We start from the raw sequence: 8787 nt of genomic DNA, 5'->3' as shown, positions 1-8787 counted from the left end.
GACAAAAAAAAAAAAAAAAAAAAAAGGTGGTGTTAACAGTGCCTCTATTTCCTCACCTCCAAACTCTAGGTCCAAACCCCTGCTGTGCCACCTACTACTGGCTGCCTGACTTGGAGGAATAATTAGCCTCTCTGTGCCTCAGTTTCTACCTCTGTAAAATGGAGGTAAAAATAGTATTGCCATTTCGGTAAAACAAGGATAATAGTACTTGTTGTGTGTGGAATAATGAAATTACACATGTAAGACATTCTGAGCAGGGAGGAAGTGTTCAGTAATTGTTAGCTATTGGTACAACCTTCTCCCCTGGAACTTCTGACCCCAAACCACAGAAACTGCTCCTATCAAGGTCATCAGAAATACTCCTCTTGCCTAATCCACTAGTCATTTCTCTTTGTGCTCAAACATGGAGCCTCAGTAACCCAGTTGAGCGCTCCTCCTTCCCCAAACACTCTCCACTCCCAGGACACCCCACTCTCCAGGCTTCCCTCCTACCTCTCAGACAGTTCCTGCTCTAACTCTCTCCATGAGAATGCCCTTGGGTACAATCATCTCTTTTCTTCTCTATCTACTCTCACCCTGGGACAGAGCTTCTCAACCTCAGCACCACTGACATTTGGGGCCAGGTAATTCTTCGTCGTGGGGCCGACCCGTGCGTTGTAGAATGTTCAGCAGGATCCCTAGCCTCCACCGGGTGGATGCCAGTAGCAACCCCACCCTCCAATTATAACAACCAAAAATGTTTCCAGACTTCACCAAATGTCCCCTGGAAGAGGGGCAAAGTCACTGTCAGTTGAGAACAAGCATCTAAGACCTAGAGTCTAGGTGATTCAGCTAGTCCCTTGAATACCCCCTGTATAATAACAACTCCCGAACTATGGCCCCTACTTGACCTCTCCATTGAGCTCCAGGCTCCACTTGGACACCTGGTGGACATCTCAAATAAAACATGGCCAAAAAAGAATGTTTAAATTACACGTGCCCGTACCTCCAATATGTCTTTTAGTCTTCCCTGTCTCAATAAACAGCACCATTTAGCCACCTAGTTACTCAAGGTCACATCCCTAATCTCTCTTTCCCTCAGTCTCTCACATCCAATCTATTAGCTCTACTACCTAAATATGTTCCAAACCTGAGTCCAGGGCTAGCATCCTAGACCAAGGTACTAGCATCTCTCTCCTGAGGATGCAATACTTCCCAACTGGGCTTCTTGCTTTCTCCCTACGGTCTGATCTTCCCATGGCAGTCAGGGTGATCTTTGCAAACTACGAGTTTGTCTTCTCCTGCATTATTGCACTCATTTGTTTGCTTGTTTTATCATCAGTCTCCCCACAGTGGAATATACAGCTCCTGACGGTACGGACCTTGACCTTCTTGTTCACTGCTGTGTCCTCACCCAGTGCCCAGGATTTTTCATGCAGACTAGTGCTCAGTAAGCACGTGTTGAATGACTACATTATTACTAGTCACCATTCCTGCCTTCACCAATGGGGCCATCCTGACCTGAGGCCATACTTCTAGATGCTACATAAAGATCCTTCCTGAGGACATCCCAACTCATACCCTCAGGTCCTCTGCCTCTGAAAGTCCTGATCTCAGGCCATTCTGGAGGTGGTGAGCATAGGGGAGAGAGGATGGGTTTTGTGTCTAGTCCCACAACTTTGCTAAGCCAACCTAAAAGCTGGCTCCTAACCTATCTGGTCTATTGCTCAGAGCCCATCCTCACACTCCCACCCGCTTTCCCCATTACAACCTCCATCTCTTTATTCAGTAGCCAAGGGATTGTCTCTGGGCGTTCAGGTAAAAACCCAGTCCAGCCCCAGCAATCAACTCCTTCAGACATCTCCTTCCCAAAGGGGGCACTCTCCCTTGTCAAGCAAGAGCTGCCTCACTGGGACTTCCCTGGTGGCACAGTGGTTAAGAATCCGCCTGCCAATGCAGGGGATACAGGTTTGAGCCCTGGTGCAGGAAGATCCCACATGCCACGGAGCAACTAAGCCCACGCGCCACAACTACTGAGCCCGGGTGCCACAACTACTGAAGCCCACGCACCTAGAGCTCGTGCTCTGCAACAAGCGAAGCCACTGCAATGAGAAGCCCGCACACCGCAGCAAAGATCAGCCCCCACTTGCCGCAGCTAGAGAAAAGCCCACGTGCAGCAACGAAGACCCAACGCAGCCAAAAATAAATAAATAAATTTATTTAAAAAAAAAAAAAAAAGAGCTGCCTCACCTGCTGGTAAACTTCAGGAGGGTAAGTACAGTCCTGAACCTAACGGCACACTTCTGAGAGAAGACGCATCCCTGTGAGCCGTGATGAGGAGGGCCACTAGCCCAGGTGGGTGGAGGACTGGACGTAGCTAACAGCCCTTTCAGCACTACTCCAAATTCTGAAAGGTGGAAGATGTTCTTGGCTCCACCATTTGGGCCCTAAGAATATTCTGATGTTGAGCTTTTATATAGAACCATTAAACAAATGTCAATGAGGTTTTGCAAAAAGTATTTTTCTTAGATGAATTCCACTAAGCCAATTTAATCCCTTAATTGATCTTCTATATTTCAGTTAACCAATTCCAAGTTTTTTCACTTCCAATTTTGTTTAGCCAAAATTATTTCTCCCAAGATCCAGTCTTATTTCCCTGTGAATTTTACAATAAATATCTGATTCTTTAATCAGATTCTTATTGTATCGGATTTTACTGAGTATGGCTTCTGCCACTGTGAGTTTCATTTGTAATGATTATTTCTACCAAGTCTCATTTCCTGGTGATCTATTCAAAACAGTGGAGCCAGGATGGCAAGTTTAAGACATCCCCCTTTGGGCTCTTTTAGCACAGCACAGCTCTTAAGAGACTTTCAGGGCATTTAGCGCAATAGCTCTTACAAGGGTGATGGGGCAGGCAGGTGGGAAGGGAGGTCAAAGGGAGCACCTCCTGGGGATCTGGCTTCATAGGGTGAGAGGATACCAATATTCCTATGAACTGACCCATCTGGAAAATCCACACAGATTTTTGGGTGGCGAGGAGCCACCTACCGTCAGGAGAGCAGGGTGCCAGCACAGGCCTCATCTCTGCACACCAGACACCCACCAGCAGGAAGGTTCTTCACCCTCCCTGTAATGACCTGGCCTGAACTTCAACCTAGGGGGCTTGTGTGGGGCTCTCTCACCGGTCCAGACACAGCTGGGCTGGAGAGCTCAGCTCCAGTAAAAGACCGTGTCTATCTTTGAGAAGGGATGTTTCATTAGGGGTCATCATAGCCTGAGACTAAGGGGAAACTGGCCAGATCCAGGCCTTCTTGCCTCCTTATGCCTGACCAATTCCATTCTGACTGATGGCGTCACTGTCAGAGGCTGGGCCTGACCCCATCCTTCTCACAGGCATTCCAGGGTCCTGAGAGCTTGGTCTAGTGCTCAGGCCCAGACAGTCCAGGTGGACACAACTGATGGGCATTTGCTTCTAGTGGAAAAGAGGCATCACTCAACACTCCTGGAGAAGTCAGACCGTAAGCTTTACCCTGGGTTCCTGGCTCAGGCTGAGCAGGGACCAGAGGACTGCACAGATATGAATAAGGGTCCACAGCCAACCCCACTATGCCCTGGTTCTGTGTGGGAAACTGAGGCTGTGCCAGGATGGCCCAGGCTTAAATACAGTGGCAGGCATCAATGCTCTCACCTGTAAACTGAGGCAATAATACACACTGGAAAGGCTGTAGGAATGTTATGTTGAAATAACAAACATAAATTGCCCAGAACTGGGCCCAGCACAGAGCAGGAGCTTAGGAAACAAATTGCTTTACTCCTACTTTCTCTCTCTTTTCAATTTCATCTAGGAGCCTCCGGATGTCCAGTAGACAGAAAGCACCATTCAGAGAAATCTCAGGCCAAAGACCAGAGCAGGAGCTGGCCAAGTTTGTAAGCTGGGGGATCCAGTGATGCTGCCTAAGGGTCAGGCTCCTAAGGGATCTGGTATAGTCTTTCCTCAATCCCAACCAGACACCTTCCTTGTGGCCTGAACCCTGACAAAGCTAGAGGACACAGGCCGCAGCACCCCAGAGCTGTGGAGGCTGCAGAAGTGGTCCTGAAACCATTTCTCAGCTCAGAGAAGTTCCAGGTCCTGTGGCTAGTGAGCAGCAGTATCTCCAGAGGCCCAGACTCAGCCACCACATCCCTGCCCCTTGTCTATCTTACCTTCATTCCCATCGCCCCAAACCTAGGCCCACTACACCCCCAAGAGGTACCCTAGTGGTCCTGGGAGGGTGACAGGCCTACCCATGCAGCAATTCACATGTCAAAGGTAGCGGCTGGCGAACTGCTACACAAAGGCTGTGTGGCCACCAGGTCTGGTCTCACCTCCTCCAACTCTGTCTCCAGCACTTGTTTCTCCTCTGCTCAACTGGGCTAGCGCCCCACCTTCTGCACCTGACACGGGTTCTTGGACATGACCAACCTCTGGATTCAGCTTTGTTCTCACTTCCCTGACCTCTGGCTGGCCTGGAGGATTGCAGGCTTTGCTCCCGACTCAGATCTGCCACCATCAGCGACTCTCAGCTCTTGGGAGCTCCTTGCCAGCAGCTTCTTGCTGCCTCTGCTGTCACCAGTCCACCGTCTCCTAGTTGCTCTGCTGGCCTGTATCTTGGAAAGCCACACCCTTTGACTTCCAGCTGGGCCACAACTGAAAGTTAAGCTATATATCTAAACAGTTCTGTTTTAAAACTTTATGTCCCCATTTGCCGATATTCTAGAGACCCTAGAGGAAAATAAAGAAAACTCTCATGCAGGTGGGATGATTGCCACCTTTCTAATTCTTCATTTTATCTCCAGGGATCTGAAAGGAAAGATTTGAAACACTGCACTTTGAGGTACGATTTTAGGGTTGAAGAGAAGGTAAGTTAGCATAGAATATGTGCACCTAAGAGCAAAAATCTGACAGCTCGACTGTGGCCTCAGCCTATTGTAAGGAACAAAATGGTCAGTATAGGCGCACGTGTGCGGCTTGTGTGGGGGTGTGGCAAGGAGCACATCAATGTATTTCTATACTGTGTATAAAAACATGCAATGAAGAACTAGTGAAATTAATCTATGGTGATAGAAGTCAGGAAGTAGCTGTCTGGGGAATGGGGCATAAGGGAACTTTCTGGAATAATGAAAATGCTTCTACAGCTTGTTTTGGGTGGTGGTTAGAAGACTGCAAACTGTCAAAACTATCCAACTGCACACTGAAGATCTGTATACTGTACTGTATGTAAACTATATGGCAATAATTGCTTTTAATCCCCCGTATAGAACCATGTGTTTGTGTTCAAGGATACAAATGTGTGGCTGTGTGGCCCACCCGGACATCCGTGAACTTGGTGTGGGGTCTGGGCTGTGAGAAGCCACATGAGCTTGGGCACACAGAAAGGACACACTGCAGACCTTCAGCTGGGCCCCCAGAGCTGCCAATGAATCCTTTCTCACCGTTCCTGATTTTCCCAGCATTTCCCCAATGGCTACAACTGTTAACCAAACCTCCTCACCATGCAGCAACCTCTCTCATTTTCTAGGTCTTGCCTGGGAAGGCTAAGGCCACGGGATGCAAACTGCCCTACCTCACCAACTGCCCGCTAGGTGCCCTTCAAGTTTCTTCCCAAAATCAAAGGGATAAGTGTCCTCTGACCTCATCTTTTCCCACCTAATCCTTTTCTCTCTTGACTTCTAGCATCTCAAAGCTCTTCACCTCTATTATAGCCTCTTTCTCCCTGATTTCAAATATTCACAAGTCTCAGCTTTCTTGAAGCAGTTCACGAAACCAGAAAGAAAACCCCTAGAATAGCTTGGCCTGTGCCCTCTGAAGCTTGTGCAGGCATAGAGGCTGGTGGTGGGCCCCTGCCTGGAAAAATCGGAGGCTGGTTAGCTGTTAGCAAAGAGCAGCAGCTGCATTTGAAACAGCCTACACCCCCAGAATTTGTTGGGGTGAAGGATACCTATGTGTCTCTTGTAGACCAGATGTGGGCCAGGCAGGAGAGAGGGCCAACTAGAAGCAATCTTAAAGGGACTTTGCCCAAGAGGGCCACTTGGACAGACAATGGACCAATCTCAGGTACTGGAGGATTCCAGAAAACAGGGGTTGAGGGAGCAACTGGAAACAGCAAGGCTGAGGTGTAACCACCCAGGTCAAGGGAACTGCAGGTAAGAGAGACCCACAAAAGCACCACATGGAAGTGTCAGCCACAAACTCCCATCAAGCTGAGAGAATTCTTACTCATGCCAAATGGACCCTTCCTATCTTTATTCTCACAACCCCCTCCACCAACACTGATGGGCCTGAAGCCTCAGTCTTCAGGGATGAGGGGTAGTGAGGAAGTAAGATGGAGAAATGGAGAAGTCAACCACTCTCCACTCCCAAGGTGGGAGCCTGAAGCAAGCTCAAGAGGGGAAGGGGAGAAGCTTTAACACTGACTTAAAGTTCAGAGTTTTGACTATTAACGTGAACAGGACATTTAGGCTACTGCAACAAGTCTGTCCTGGTGGCTTGATGTAATCCAAGGGCAAGCAAAGATTTAGGGGAAGAATGGGGATGAAGACATACAGCCATTTTCTGACTGCACTAGGCTTCCTGAATGAGGCTGTGCATGTTCCCTGTTAACAGTTACACTTGCAAAGCAGGGCATGGTGCCTGGTACAAAGTCAATGCTTGATACGGTAGCTGCTAAGAGTGTTATGAACCATTTTGCGATTTAAAGGGAAGCAACTAGGAGCTGAATGTGAGGACGTTTTTCTAACAGTCAAGTGGCTGGGATGGCCCGAGTAGAGGTAGTGACTCCCCGCCGTGGAGATGCTGACAGGGGCTGACTGACTTGCCAGGGGGGTGGGGAGGAGTTCCAGCCCCAGATGTGGGAGCGAGCATATGAGAATGTGACTCTAGTTTCTCTCCCCTGGCCTCAGCTCTCCCCTCTATAGGAATGACTTCAGCCCTGGCCTCTCTCAGGGGTTTCAATCCCATGTTTCCCCTTGGAGTAATTCCCCAAGTGCCCACTGATATTTCTATATGGAAAACTCACCATCACTTCCAATGTAGCCCATCTAAAACAGAACTCTTTACTTTTTCTCCAGCCAGCTCTCCTTCCACACACACCCTGAATTCCATTTCTGTACATATACCGTTCTCTCAGGCTGGTTTCCCACATCACTTCCATTTGTTTCTTAAACCCAGATGGGCACAAACGCTTATCAATTCTTCCCCCTCCCTCATTTGGCCCCACTTCACCATTTCTAAAACCATCACAGCAACTCAGATATTTATCATCTCATTAGATAGCCTCCTGAACAATCTCCCTGCCCTGCACATTTTTCCCTTGGAACTTTTAACACGCCAAAGTCAGTCTAATCTTCCTCAAACACAGTTCTGGTGGCATCACAAAAGCCTTTGATAAACACCTGCTTCCCGAGGAATAAAATACAAACTCCTCAGCTAACATTCGGTTAAGTCCTGCACAGTCTGGGTTTTCCAGCCTTGTATCTAAAACCACTCAACTCTCCCAAAATTCAGAAACCCACTCTCAGCCTGGTCAGATGCTGGACAATAAAGAGATGAAAGAACCTGACTGTAAGATGCTTTTAGTTCTAGTGGTAAGATAGAGGGGTAAACAATTAGAGAGAACACAGTCAGTGATAAGATAAAGAACACTGTCCTCATGTCCCCTCTCCAACCGAAATTATCTGTTCACTGTCCCTTCCTCCAGGTTTTTCTTTGGGCTCTTTTCCCTTTCTTTCCCATCTGGACACTTCCCATTGTTAAACGCCCAGCTCCTGGTGCCCCCGCCTCGAGAGGTCCAAAGCCCAGGCAAGGATCTCTCCCTCCTGTGGAGGTGAATGGTCCCACTGAGAAACTCCTGCTCTTCCTTTACATCTCAGCTTAGATGTTTCATCCTCCAAAGTCCTCTCTCACGTGGCCCCCACCTCCACCCCAAATCTGGGGTAGATGGACCTCCTTTGTGTTCCCACAGCCCCTCGTAATTCTCCTGGTGTTAGCCATACCATGCTGCTTGCAGTTTACCTGTCTCCCCACTAGACTCTGAGCTCCCGGAAGGCAGAAAATGTCTGGATCTTGTTCACAGTTAAACACCCAGCTCCAAGATTGGACTGGCACATCTTAGTAGCTCAATAAACAAGTGGAAAGGAGGGAGGAAAGAGTAAGTCAGGCACCATGCACTCCCTCCTACGGATAGGTTCTTCAGCACCTGTGCTAACTGTTCTTTTCACCGCTGGTTCCCTGACCACTGTTCCCAGGGAAGCGGTCACTGGTCCCCCCCACTGGGTTTGTACACTCCTCTAAGGTTAACAACCTGCAACACACCTACCTGTCCCACTTGACCCGGAACTTTTTGTGGGCAAGGAATTCTCTGTATGCCCAGAAAACAGCAGTGGGGCAAATGAAGCTTATGAGGATACTGATCAACTTAAATACGCTTGTGAGGAGAAACCGTATCTTTACTTTCTTTCTGGTAGACTCTGAACGAATCCACTTAACTGAGCTCAGCCATGGTTTCTTGGTCCCTAAAGCAGAAACAGTGTGGCCGGGTTCACAGCACGGCTGGGCAGACCGGAGGGGCAGGGACTGAGTGACTTCGCAGGTTATCACCTGTATACCTGTTTCCTCATCCGTAACGCGAGACGGCTTTCCTGTAAACTCGTAGAACAGTGTCTCGCGCCACGTCAGTGCTCAGGGTCGGCCATTCTTGGTAGGGGTGTCTCTAAAGCTTTGTAAACTCTACTAGAAGATCCTGGGCACCAAGAGGGAGGAGGACACTG

Source organism: Neophocaena asiaeorientalis, unplaced genomic scaffold (genome assembly GCF_003031525.2).
Source record: "Neophocaena asiaeorientalis asiaeorientalis breed wild unplaced genomic scaffold, Neophocaena_asiaeorientalis_V1.1 scaffold461, whole genome shotgun sequence".
NCBI lineage: Eukaryota > Metazoa > Chordata > Mammalia > Artiodactyla > Phocoenidae > Neophocaena > Neophocaena asiaeorientalis.
Note: the sequence above shows the minus strand (reverse complement) of the source record.